The sequence below is a fragment of the Schistocerca piceifrons genome, chromosome 3 (genome assembly GCF_021461385.2).
Source record: "Schistocerca piceifrons isolate TAMUIC-IGC-003096 chromosome 3, iqSchPice1.1, whole genome shotgun sequence".
Taxonomy (NCBI): Eukaryota; Metazoa; Arthropoda; class Insecta; order Orthoptera; family Acrididae; genus Schistocerca; species Schistocerca piceifrons.
In genome coordinates, this window is record NC_060140.1 from 653,807,487 (window position 1) to 653,821,918 (window position 14,432).

Sequence of the window (14,432 nt, forward strand, 5' to 3'; positions counted from 1 at the left end):
TGGTAATGGTACCGTTGTTGGTCTACTAACAAAGGTCAGCGTAATTAATGATAAACTAAAGTGATTATTACCATACAATATCGCTATTACATTTGTCAAATAAACTGTCACATAATTATTTCTCCAACGTAAAGGAACATAGCTTAAAAATTATATCAGAAAGTGAGACATATCTAGTAAAACCGATCGTTATTACTCCAAGGACATTAATGGAGGGTAATTAAAACAAAAAGACAGCGACTGAGCACTATACTGTATGACTGTCACGCACGTCTGAGTTATGTAACAGATTTTATAACAATCTTCTCCAATTAATATTTACCTACAGTGTTAGAAATATTGCACCAAACGTATGTACCAATTACTAATGATAACCTGACGATGGCTGTTTGGCCGAAATAGGCCTGCTGTAACGAATAAAACTTTCTGATGATGTAGCATTTTTGAAAGCGTAATTACATAATGCCCCTGAACTATTGATGAAAGAAATGAAATAATTTTCTTGTCAAAGAAGTTACGTTAAGTTAGTTTAGCAAGGCACAAGACGCCTTGTTTAATGAAGAAGTTTCACCTGTATCAAATGGTAACCTTAGGCTTATTAAGTGTTCCTTAAAGTTGAAATATTCCCATTTTGACTGCTGGAGTATCATCTGCTAGCCTAATCTGAACTGCAATGAGCGTTCACTGGAGTCGTAGGTTCACCAGGTATATCGGCGTAGTTCGGAAGTTAATGCAACTGTTCTAGAACTAAAGACCCACATCTTATAAATGTTCAGTTCAGTAGGCTGAGTCAAAATCACCAGTTCAGGACTCAACGTGACATACGTGAAGTTCGTGTCTCGCAAAATTCCAGTATCCACCAAACACATACAGCGCTGTACGTTCCACTGCACTACATCCTAAAGTGTTTAAGTTGAAGTACTCTTCGATCCGCCCAAAGCCAGTTAGACCGTCAGTCCCCACCGTGTGAATTTTACCAAATTCCGGGACAGAGCTCTCTGATGCTACCGATAACTTGGGTGGGGCTCCAAGAGCGAAAGTAACGTCGACGGCGATGTGTGTGTGACACCCGCAGACTTAAATAAGCTTCGTTCGACCAGTGTAAAATTAACAACAACACCACTAATTTAAACTCAGACAACTGTTACAGTATGCCTGCAACAACAATTCAATGTCTTTTTACGTCAGTTATTTCGAGCCTTTACAGAATGTTTCGCCCTTCTAGTAGTGCTTTAACAATCAAAAGTGATCAGAATACGAGTACATCAAAGAAAGCAAACATATTTAAAAATTATTCTATCCAGTATTACGGAAACTAATTGTCAAAACGGTTATTAATGTATATTTCGTTGGTGCTACCATATTTCGAATATTTTATACCTTCCGAATAGCTCACCGTTTTATTAACGTCTTTTCCAATTAAATCCAAACTTTGTATGAGATCCATATTATATCTACAATTCTCAGACACAGAAATGTGGATAATATTTATTCTTTTGCCGTGCTATACTCTTATTGAGTGAATATGTCTTTAATTTGTATATTGGCTAATTTTAATTCATGGAGTAATGTTTCCGATATTACTTCATATAAAAGGAGGAAGATAGACTGAATATATCCAGCCAGTGTATTTGATAACTGTGTTTTCTAATGTTCTTGGCAAAACAATACTTCACATAGAAACATTACATCCCTGCACACATTACTTGTTGTTAGACTGGATGTCTGGCTTCAGGTAAGGAGTATAAACAGATAACGCGTCTTGTTATCTGTGTAAGACATCTTCGGAAATAAATTATAAGTGGGAGAGAGTAAGTAACCCCGTTGATGTGACAAAATTATCTAAATGGGAAACAAGGCTGAAACAATTAGCGTGGAAGTTACTGAATCGGGAGTTATATCAGATATGTTTTATTTCACATTTAGAAAACAAGAATTCAAGTGTTATCCTCCAGTGTCAACAAATAGGGAAAAGGTTTAACACCGGATCGGATACTCTAAAGTGGTAGATTCCTTGTATTTCTTAATAGATTTTTCACTAAACACAGCTGTGGTTCAACACTTCTCTTCTTGTAAAAGACACATTTGTCATTCTGAAGGATATCTGATGTGATGTAAGTGATTTATCAAGTAGGAGATCGGGAAACGATATCGCTTAGCATAAAGAAAGCAAATTGATGCTCAGCTGTCATTTAATGTATTGCATATAATGTCACGCAAAGAATCATTGTAGAAGGAAAATTTTACTGTTACATTGTCATCAGGTAAAGAATCAGTCAGTGAAGCCGAACATTTTACTGGGTACAACGCGCTCGTGGTTTGCTGATTTTATGTTATTAGTTTATTTTTGCGGCCGGATGCCGTTCTTGTCGCCAGAGTTCACATATGGGTGGATAGTAGTGTTTGCCGTCTGTCTGTATATCGTGTTAACTTTGTTCTATATGTTATTGCTTTTTAGCTGCTTGTGTATCGTATTCGTTGAATTGGAGACTGACAGCCTGCACAGAATTTGCCAAACGAGCGCGGACATGTGGCTAAAAGCACCCTCATCTCTGCCGGTTTACCACAGCAGTGGGCGTTAAATAATACCACATCGAACAGAAAGCCTGAAAAAACCGAAATGACGTCACACGCCGGAGGCAACGCCGCTAGCGGTAGCTCAGGTTCCAGCGATGTTGCTGGACCAACACCGCTTTTGTGAAGGTAAAGCGCGCCTGAAATTTCTCTCTGATGATCCATCTGAAAGCAGTGACGTTGCCAAGAGCTATGTTTGCCACCGCTTAAATGAAGTTCGACTCATTCATGTTTTAAATACATTTTATCAGGCAGAAAATAGCGTGCACAGCAGTACCAGGATACCGTTAGCGCTGATTTAATTTTATAATGGCAATGGATGTAATCTTCTCACAGTGAGAAAAATTTTGTTATTGACGTCTTAACTTGTTCAGCGTATAAATAAAAGTGTCAGCTAAAGAGGAAATTAAAAATTAAAGTAACTTTTTCAAACTTCGTCAGTTTATGCTTAAGAATATTAATGTCAACACTATAAAGTCTCAAAATGGCTCTGAGCACTATGGGACTTAACTTCTGAGGTCATCAGTCCCCTAGAACTTAGAACTACTTAAACCTAACTAACCTAAGGACATCACACACATCCATGCCCGAGACAAGATTCGAACTTGCGACCGTAGCGATCGCGCGGTTCCAGACTGTAGCGCCTAGAACCGCGGGGCCAACCCGGCCGGCTAAAGTCTCAGAATGCTGATATGAATATGCCAGACAAAATGTACAATCTTAAGAAAAAAGTAAGTGATGCTGAATAATAAAACTAGAAAGCTAAAAACTCAGCAAAGTATGCAAATGTATGTCATGATTAAATGTTACACGCCTCAACCTGATCGGAACAATATTTTGGTAAAAATCGGCATTTTTATGAAAAATTGAAGCTCCTAAATATTGAAATTTTAGACTGCTTTCTCTAATTGGAGCGAAGCAGCGATCAGAACAAAACGATGAAAAATAAACAAATAAAAACAAAATAAAAAGTCCCAAAAGCGTTTTCAGATTTTTATTCGTTAGCAGCCGGTATACAATCTCGAATAAAGCTGCCTTATTCAGCAGTGACCTCCTTACTTCTAGGGATCTCGCTCCGTCTCCTGCCTCCAGCCGTCATTATGGGTATAACATCGTACTTTTTATTACTGTAGCTTATATTTTAGAAGCTGTTTAGCGACTTTTTCATCCCACTACGCTACATTTTGTAACTGTATTGCCGCGGTGGAAAGCCTGAAGAAGACCTGAGGAAATGTCCGGAACCGGTTGCCAACGAATAAAAACGCTATTTAGATTGTTCCTATTTGCTAAATATTATACTCAGAAAGCTGAAAATTCGTATGCAGCATCAGTGACACCAATAAGCTACCTCTATTAGTTTTCAACGTATTTACTAAAAACCAAATTGGGAACAAAAACATCCTTATTCATGGTAGACAAAGTATCATTTGTGATTGTAATAGAAAGTTCTATTTGCGGTACTCAGTTAAATTCGTAGAACAATACAGCTGTACCAACTTTGAGGGCCGTATTGTAAATAACAAGGGTTGCGAGGAATCTTGAAGACGCAGCTAAAAGTCATGTTCTTCTATCGGTTGTATTCTAAAAATTCTCGCCAGCATAGTTTAAATACAGTCGAGCCAAAGCTTTTTCATTAAGTAAGGAAAACTTAGATCTATCTGCAGTTCACATCGAGATATCAAACTGGCAGCGTCAGCCAAACGCCCGCGTGCCTTGTGCCTCGGGTCACATCAGAACAGAGCAGACTTGATCGCGTTTTGGGTAAAAGTAGTAAATTAACTCGTGAGGACTGTACACCGTCCTGGTGCACACCACATTTGATGGAAGTAACAGCTCTCGTGCAACCCCCAATGCTGACAAAACAGCGTGGCAAGTGTCGATATTATTATCCACTTATTTACCACTTTTAAGGGGAGCCATTGACTGTTTGTGATTAGCAGTCTGGGCGAATGACCATTTTACTTGGAACTCCACGAAGAGATCGCTTCTGAACTGTTAGTAGGGCTGATTCAGACAAGGACGTTAGTTGCAATACTAAGACTCACATTTTGTGCGTGTGAACTTTTAAATGATATATCAATGAGTTAAAAGTCGAAATTCAAATGGCTCTGAGCACTATGGGACTTAGCACCTGAGGTCATCAGTCCCCTAGAACTTAGAACTACTTAAACCTGACTAACCTAAGGACATCACGCACATCCATGCCCGAGGCAGGATTCGAACCTGCTACCGTAGCGGTCGCGCGGTTCCAGACTGAGGAGCCTAGAACCGCTCGGCCACACCGTCCGGCATTTAAAAGTCGAAACTCCTATTTATAGACGTTGCTGAGTAAACAACAAGTACGAACATTTTCTTTCAGTGGGTTCAAAGAGTAATGTGGGCTTGCAGACTAGAAGTTATGGTCAGTATTTGTCCATCGACTTCATGCTGACCGCAAAAACTATTTTTCATGCTATTGTAGAAAGCGGAGGTAGGTGCGAAGCACCCACAGGCAGTTTAAGTGTCTTTTCATAACGACATAACAATTTTACTAGTTCTCGCCGCCATATAACCTAAAGCCTAATAAATTCTTATGAACTTACAGATACCGTCTCCTAGCTTGAGGTGCAGTAACCGGCCTTTTTTTGTTAGGTACGTAGCCAGTGTTTCTTCAACGCTGCTTTTGGTCAGCTGAATCAGTATCTGTTAACACATAGTATAGGGGATGGATTTCAACAAGCCGATCACGGTAGGCAGACTGAAATTTCTGCACCGAAGTGAACTGTAACCTAAAGCAGGTGTAGAAGGGTAGAGCAGGTTAGGACCACCCTATCGAACGTCGACCAGTTAGTGAACAGCGCTCATGCCACATTACGCCTCCCCACATCATGTTGGACAACGATCCTTGGTGCATTTCATGTTACAACCACTCGCCATTCGAGGCTATGTAATCGACCCACTGATGTTGTGGAATACGAGTGTTGTGGTGGTCCATCTGCTATGGTGTAGGAAGTAACAACGTGGTACAAGCTTTCAGAGCTCCAAACGTTACAGCAGAGTTCACCCACCATAATGTTGCTGTAAAATGTACTAGTTCCCAATGTGCACCTTTTCAGGGGTGCATTCAGCCATGACTACATTTATATGGATGAAAATGTGCGACCGCATCGTACTGCCCGGGCGGAGCAGCGCTTGGAACTAGACAGTTTTCGGCGAATGTATTGGCTTGCACGTTTCTCCGACTTAAATATGTCCAGTAACTGTGGCGTGGCTTGAGGAAAATTTGCAGCACGTCCACGTGCACCATCGACCATGCAGCAGTTGTAACCCGTGGTGGTGGAGGAACGAAGAGCCCCAAAACAATAACACTTTGCCACGTTTGTGGTCGGCTTGGGAGCATATTGCAAAGCATGTATTGCCGTCCATGTTGACCACACACCACGTTAAGAAATGTCTTGTTCAGGGGTTCTTCTGAAACTGCAGTGACTTCAGTGTAATTATTGTCTTTCTATAAAAGTCAGTTATAGTCGTCTCACCGCGTATTTCTTTGAGATACTTTCTGTACTATATTGTAGCAGCTCTTTCCATGTATGGTCCAGCTTTCATCGAGTCATTTTGCTTGGCAGTGATACCAGAGTAGTATTGTAAACCTCTTTCTGACTCTTTTTTTTAAAAATCTTATTCTTATTTTTTGTACGGAATGGCGCAGTTAAAAGTGGCTTGCCTCCTCTTTGAATGTGCATGCAGTATTTCGACTTCTTAATAAATAGTTACGACAGTGGACAGTTTTATGCAACAATCGATTGTCAGCATTCTTGTGTCAGTATTTCAGTTTAATTCATCAATGAAGTTAAACGTTTCTCTTCACGGTCTGCTAAATGAGTTTCTCGATGAAAGAAAGAATTGAAGTTGTGTAAGCATATGCGAAAACAGGTTCGCTTAAGGATATTCGCGAAATTTTCAGGGTCAAGTAACCGGATAGAGGACTACCAACAAAGAGAGCAATACAGAGTCTGCCAAAAAACTGATGCAACTACGGATCTGCGAAAAATGTAAAAAAAAAACAAAGAATTCCTTCAGTCTGCAAACCATAAGTTATTGCTGACATTCGCCGAAGACTTATTCAGAGCCCAAAGAAGAATACACGTGAACTGACCCAGCAGACGCTAGTAACTAGAAGAAGTGGTCAGCGGATATTGAAAAGTCTTAATTTGAAGTCAAATCGGGAGATGATCGTGCAGCAATTACGGAGGATGAGAAACTTGTAGATTACGGTACGTGGCTTTCGAAGAACATCAACTGTGTTTTGTTAGACCCTTCCCGTTACATCATGAGTGATGAAGCATGATTTCATCTTTCCGGTCACCCAAATTCACAGAACACGTGGTTCTAGATAACGGAGCACACTAACACTGCGTGTCAGCAAACATTCCAGTGATGCAAAAATCAGTGTCCGGCGCGTTGCAACAGGAACGCATATCATTGGACCAATATTTTTGATACTACCGTCAACACGTTGTCGTAAATGGAAATTTTTTATGGATCTTTTGCTCAACTCACTCAAAATGAAAGACAATACTCGTTCTTCCAGCAAGATGGGACAATATGCTATACGTCTAAGGTATTCCTGGAACGCACTTTCAGCAAACATTAATGGCCACCACTTTCTCCGGATGTACTAGCAGGTGATTTTTCCTGTGGGACGCTTGATGAGCAAGATCTAAGAAACAAATTCACATACTGTACAGGAACTGAGAGACAACATCAGGCATGAGGTTGCCGGCATCGATGTTAGAGCTTTACTCCGAGTGTATCTAAATACGCGTATACGAGCACAGCCGTATATTGATGTTGCATGGGGTCACCTTCGACACCTTCTATCAGTGTATTTTTAACTGTATTTTTCATTGTGAATAAGTGGTAAGTCCATTTCAACTGTTCTTCTCTATAATTTCACTGCATTTCTTTTATACTTACATGGACTACATTTATCTGCGCCATCCTTTAATATTTCTTATCAGCTTTCTGTAAAGAATGTTGTGGTTTGTGTCACGACCACTTGTATTTAGTTCGTAGGGTCCACAGAGGTTAAATTAAAATTGGAGCCTACCTCCAGAACCGAAGTCGATAACATACACTTCTGATGTTGATTTGAATCGCAATAGTGCAGGGAAGGTTCGTCGCCATTGTTTGAGCAGGAAGGGAAGGGCAACTAGCGCTGTTCAGTACAAGACCTTGTTCCAGTGTCCGCAGAGTCTGATAAAGAGGGGTAACAATTTTGACGGTAATCTTTCTTCGGATATGGGCGTTAAGCTCCCTAATGCTATTCGAGAATCCAAGCTGTGTGCTGGGTCAAGTATCATTTTCTCGATTCTCTATCACCTTTATCAGCAACACAGATACGTTAAATTTTAGACGCAGTCATATATACTAGTCAGATACACCCACGACACAACATTGACAGTTCGAGAAAAAAAAATTTGTATCGAAATTCTCAGTGTTTCACTGACAACGTCATACCATTATATTTACTTTAAACCAACCTACGAATGTTTCAGGCATCATGGAAGATGTTGCAATAAAAGGTGTGTTTGGGTATGGAGAAGAAATACGATTGAATGACAATATGATAAAGCTTTTGAAACAGCACTCAGAATTGATGAGTAATTACAGCCCTACTTTGCAGATAAGAAGAATTTCCGACACGATTTTATGGACGAGAGGAATTCAAAGTATAAGAAGGGTCTGAGCAGAGCTGATATGAAGTCGGGATCCTTAAGTTTCAAAAATCGAGTTTAAATGCTAAGGATATCGCGAGCTAGCATAAGCAGTACAATGATATCTTTCACAGTACCCAAATGTCGAAGCAGGATCGTTAATACACTGAAGAGCGAAAGAAACTGGTCCACCTGCCTAATATACTGCAGGGCCCCCGAGAACACGTAGAAATGCCTCAACACGACGTGGTATGGACACGACTAATGTTTGAAGTAGTTTACAGGGAATTGACACCATGAATCCTGCAGGATTATCCATAAATCCCTCTGAGTACGAGGGGATGGAGATCTCTTCTGAACAGCACGTTTCAAGGAATCACAGATATGTTAAATAATGTTCATGTCTGGGAAGTTTGGGGGCCAGCGGAAGTGTTTAAAATCAGAAGAGTGTTCCTGGAGCCGCTCTGTAGCAATTCTGGACATGTGGGGTGTCGCATTGTGTTGCTGGAATTACCCAAGCCCTTTGTGTCCTCCAGTCATCAAGGGTACACGACTGGCCCTTCAGCTCCGAAAACCCATATCGAAGATGTTTCGTTGATCAGTCCGCACACTGACTCTTGATGATGGCCAAGCATTGAAATCTGCAGCAATTTGCGGAAGGGTTGCACTTCTGTCACGTTGAACGATTACCTTTAGTGGTCATAGGTCTCGATCTTGCAGGTCTTTTTTCCCGGCCGAAGCGTTGGTGTTTAAAAGGATTCCTGATATTTACGGTACACTCGTGAAATGGTCGTACGGGAAAATGCCAAATCATCGTTACCTCGCAGGTATTGTGTCGCAACGCTCGTGCTCCGACTATAACACCACGTTCAAACTCACTTAAATCTTGATGACCTCCCATTGTAGCAGCAGTAACCAATCAAACAGCTACGCCTGATATTTGTTGTCTTACACAGACGTTGTCGAGCGCAGCGTCGTATTCTGCCTGTTTACATATCTCTGTATTTGAATACGCATGCCTATACCAGATCCTTTGGCGCTTCAGTGTAATAGATAAATATACCGCGAACTACATGTCTTTGTATACGGCAGCAGCCTTGCCCGACACCTATGCTTCTTGGATATCGGACGGAACTAGACTTACACGTCCCAAGCATCTGTTACAGTTTCAGAGGGTACAAGGAGTACAACACATAAAAATTTAACAGCTTACAGCATCTATTTATGATGCATACTTCGTATTAATACTAGTGTTCGGAGGTATATAAAAATCTGCACCTGTATCAGCATCTGTCGGTTAATCTCTCGCTGGACTCTCTCAAATTCTTATGCCAGAAATTCGGTGCCAACTGAAAGTAAATGACATGTGTCTCATATACGCTGTCAACAGAAAAAGGAAACATGGTCGGATGTCAACGTAGCTTTGTACATGTACATATCATCGAAAGGTAAGTAAATTGTTAGGGTATACTTTTCTGTGACAGGCCGAACGGTCAACAGAGTGAGCAAATGTAGTTTGTATTTAGTGTTGCTATCAGGCCTGGTCGGAAATATGAGAGGAGTGAATAGCGTCAGTTTTTGGGAGACCACTGTGAAGGACATGTATGTGTAACGTCCTCTGGTGATACATCGTTATCAGCGTATGTATGTTTACAGGTGGTGATATTCACGCGAAATAATTGTTAAAATTCATGGTGAACCTGTGAACCTTCAGCTGTCCTTTATTTTGCACAATTCGATTCGCTACTAATTTCGGTTTTAATTTGGATGGGAGTTTCTAGAGACGGTCTGTAATTTTGATATACGGATAGAAAATAAAATGAATATGTGTGTGTGTGTGTATAAAAATAGTAATAATCTTCTCTTTGCAAAAGCCTACCCCCCCTCCCACACCTATCAGTGGGTATATGGAATTAAAAGAAGGATAAAGTTTTAATATCTACGTCCAAGAGAAATGTCCTTTACAGTTATAATGTATTTTGGTGTATGCTACTGTGTGATTAGCTTAGCTGTTATTCACAATGTACATGTAATTTTACGATATATCATTTCGTGAGCTGATGTTTACTTTCTATTCTATGTTATTTTGGTTTTCATCTGGTAACTTAGCAGCATCTTATCCAAGTAATAAGTTCTAGCCGACTTATATTTTGGCAATTGTGCTATTTCTGCCTCGTGATGACTGGGTGGTGTGTGATGTCCTTAGGTTAGTTAGGTTTAAGTAGTTCTAGGTTCTAGGGGACTGATGACCATGGATGTTAAGTCCCATAGTGCTCAGAGCCATTTGAACCATTTTGAATTGCGCTATTTTGTAACATACGAAATTCGACAATGTGGCTTTATATGACGTCAATATATGTTTTTCTACTACTTAAGCCGATTTCTATCCGGCATTTACGATGTGTTTTAGAATACAAGAATTGCCACTGTGGTATTTCTTGATGTGTTACTTTCGTACATATGTAGTTTCACGATATATCTCACTAACATGCATTGTTTACATGTAACCAAAAATTATGACCTATCTCTTGTTAAGTTGATACTGCTATTGCTAGCACGTACTATAATTTTTACCTTTGATATGGCTATGTCGTTGTCTGTATCCTTAGATGTTTTGCCTGATTACATCTGTCAGTGTGTTGCTAGCTGTCGTTGTGGAATTTACTTCTTCACGAAATTACTGTACACAAATATTACCGAAAATTTATTTTACTACTGTGGAGGGCTCCTAAGAGCATATATCTCTTATTATGTTTTAACTTTCCAGCCGTTTGTCAGTATGTGATACACTATTTAACATTATACACTACTGGATATCAAAATTGCTACACCACGGAGATTACGTGTTACAGGGGCGAAATTTAACCGACAGGGAGAAGATGCTGTGATATGCAAATGATTAGGTTTTCAGAGCATTCACACAATGTTGGCGCCTGTGGCGACACATACAACGTGCTGACATGAGAAAAGTTTCCAAACGATTTCTCATACACAAACAGCAGTTGACCGGCTTTGCCTGGTGAAATGTTGTCGTGATGCCTCGTGTAAGGAGAAGAACTGCGTACAGTCACGTATCTGCCTTTGATAAAGGTCGGATTGTAGCCTATCGTGATTGCGGTTTACCGTATCGCGACATACCTGCTCGCGTTGGTCTAGATCCTATGACTGTTAGCAGAAGATGTAATCGGTAGGTTCAGGATGGTAATACGGAACGCCGTGCTGGATCCTGACGGCCTCGTATCACCAGCAATCGAGATGATAGGCATCTTATCCGCATGGCTGTAACGGATCGTGCAGCCACGTCTCGATCCCTGAGTCAACAGATGGGGACGTTTGCAAGACAACAACCATCTGCACGGACAGTTCGACGACGTTTGCAGCAGCATGGACTATCAGCTCGGAGACCATGGCTGCGGTTACCCTTGACGCTGCATCAGAGACACAAGCGCCTGCGATGGTGCACTCAACGACGAACCTGAATGCACGAATGGCAGAACGTCTTTATTTTGGGATGAATCCAGGTTGTGTTTACAGCATCATGATGGTCGCATCCTTGTTTGGCGACATCGCGGTGAATGCACATTGGAAGCGTGTATACGTCATCGCCATACTGGAGTATCACCCGTCGTGATGGTATGGGGTGCCATTGGTTATACGTCTCGGTCACCTCCTGTTCGCACTGACGGCACTTTGAACAATGGACGTTACATTTCAGTTGTATTACGACGCGTGGCTTTACCCTTCATTCGATCCCTGCGAATCCCTACAGTTCAGCAGGATAATGCACGACCGCATGTTGCAGGTCCTGTACGGATTTTTCTGGATACAGAAAACGTTCGACTGCTGCCCTGGCCAGCACATTCCCCAGATCTCTCACCAATTGAAAACGTCTGGTCAATGATGGCCGAGCAAATGGCTAGTCACAATATGCCAGTCACTACTCTTGATAAACTGTGGTATCGTGTTGAAGCTGCATGGGCAGCTGTGCCTGTACACGACATCCAAGCTCTGTTTGACTCAATGCCCAGGCGTATCAAGGTCGTTATTACGGCCAAGGTGGTTGTTCTGGGTATTGATTTCTCAGTATCTATGCACCCAAATTGCGTGAAAATGTAATCACATGTCAGTTCTAGTGTAATGTATTTGTCCAACGAATACCCGTTTATCATCTGCATTTCTTCTTGGTGTAGGAATTTTAATGGCCAGTGGTGTATTTACCCGTAAACTGTGTAATCTGTATTGATTTAATTTATTCGTTTTAGGCTTAGGCGTGGTCATTGTCATATTACTGAAACTAGTAGCGAAGCGAAATTGGCAACATAAAGGACAGCTGACGATTCACCAAGAATTTAACAGAGTTATCAGCACCTGACAGAGTTTGAATGGGGCCTTGTGCTCGTAATTATTTGGCTGGATAGTCATATCGTGCAGTATCCTGATCTGAGGGGCATTTTCATGTGACAGAGACGTAATGTGGGACTGCATTGAAATACGAGGGCATCCATACTCACTGTCAAGATTGCTGCCACAACAAAGCACGATTGCTAAGAAAACTAGTGGACACGCTGTGGCATTCCACACCATTGGCCAGCAACTGCATTATAGACTTACCGTCATATGCCCAGGCTGCTGTTAACTCCACATCACAAACGGATGTGTGTGGACTGGTTCCGTGACAAGGAAACTTGCTCAGGAACGGAGTCTCATGTGCTCAGTGATGAACCGCGGTTTTGCATTACTCTTTAAAATCATCGTGTGCGAGTATGTATTCTTTTATTGTTTCTCAGAAGCCCAATTATTTCGAAGTTTTGGAGGGGCACAGTGGTGTTACTCCTGGTGTCATGATGCATGAAGTGGGGAGTCACTAGGTATATCTTCAGCTCACAGCTAGTAATGACTCAGGGAACCTTAACACCACAACGGAATTTCACGGATATTCTACGTCTTTACGTGTTGCATCTGATGCGACAATAACATGGTGCCATGTTTCAACAGGGCAATGCTCGTCTACATGTGGCTCATGGCTACGAACTGCCTGCATGATGTTGATAAACTCCTATGTCTTGTGACAGCCAGAGCGAGAGCACCAGCAGCAGCGAGTACTGTTTGTATAAAGCGTTTATTTTGCATTTTGTTTACGACCTTCCACTAAGGAAGGGATTCTATTTGTGTTTATCTGCTCTGCATAGTAACTAACAGTTCTTGATAAAACTTTACGTAGTTTTCGTGTTAGATTTCTTAGTGTTTTCTTGATCGTTTAGAACAGAGAGCGCCCTAAAACCGTCTTTTGTTTGTTTCGCGGCCGTTAGCCACTAGTCACTTGAATCAGCAGTTGTCTTGTGACAGCCAGAGCGAGAGCACCAGCAGCAGCGAGTACTGTTTGTATAAAGCGTTTTTGTACTTATTTGTTGCGCTTAGCTTTTAAATAGTTTTTCTGGGAAAACCTAGCGTAGTTTTCGCCTCTGGTATTTCAGTGAGTGTTTCTTGATTATCAGAGTAGCTCATCAGAAGATTATCTTGGGAATTTGTCACTGTATAGAGTAGGGTAAACATAGTCATGTGTAGGGACTGTGGTTGTTGTGAGCGGACGCAAGGAGAATTGGCCACTCTTCGGGGGCAGGTGGAGGCTTTGTCTGTTAGGCTCATCGAGCTCGAGGCGCAGGCGTCGGCTCGTAGTGGCGTTGGGGCAACTGTGGTGAGACCTATGCCTACTTCGGTGGCCTTGGAATCACATGGAACCCCTGATGTCGCTGCGTCTTCCGGCAGTGAGCATCTTACCGGTCAGCCATCACTCCAGGGTGAATGGCGGACAGTGGTGGGCTCGCGCGTGCCTGGCCGAAAGGCGAAGGTGGGATCTGGCCGCGTGGCAGCTGCCTTACCCCTTTCCAACAGGTACGGGGTGCTTCCTAGTGGTGATGACATCGTTTCCGAGCCACCACAGGATGCCTCGCCTGTTGGGCCAGTGGCCGATTCTCCGGCAGGGTCCCGACAGTCACAGAGGGCGGGCCTATTAGTTATAGGGAGCTCCAACGTTAGGCGGGTTATGGAGCCCCTCAGGAAAATAGCGGGTAGGTCGGGGAAGAATGCCAGTGTGCACTCGGTGTGCTTGCCGGGGGGTCTCGTCCGTAATGTGGAGGAGGCCCTTCCGGCAGCTATTGAACG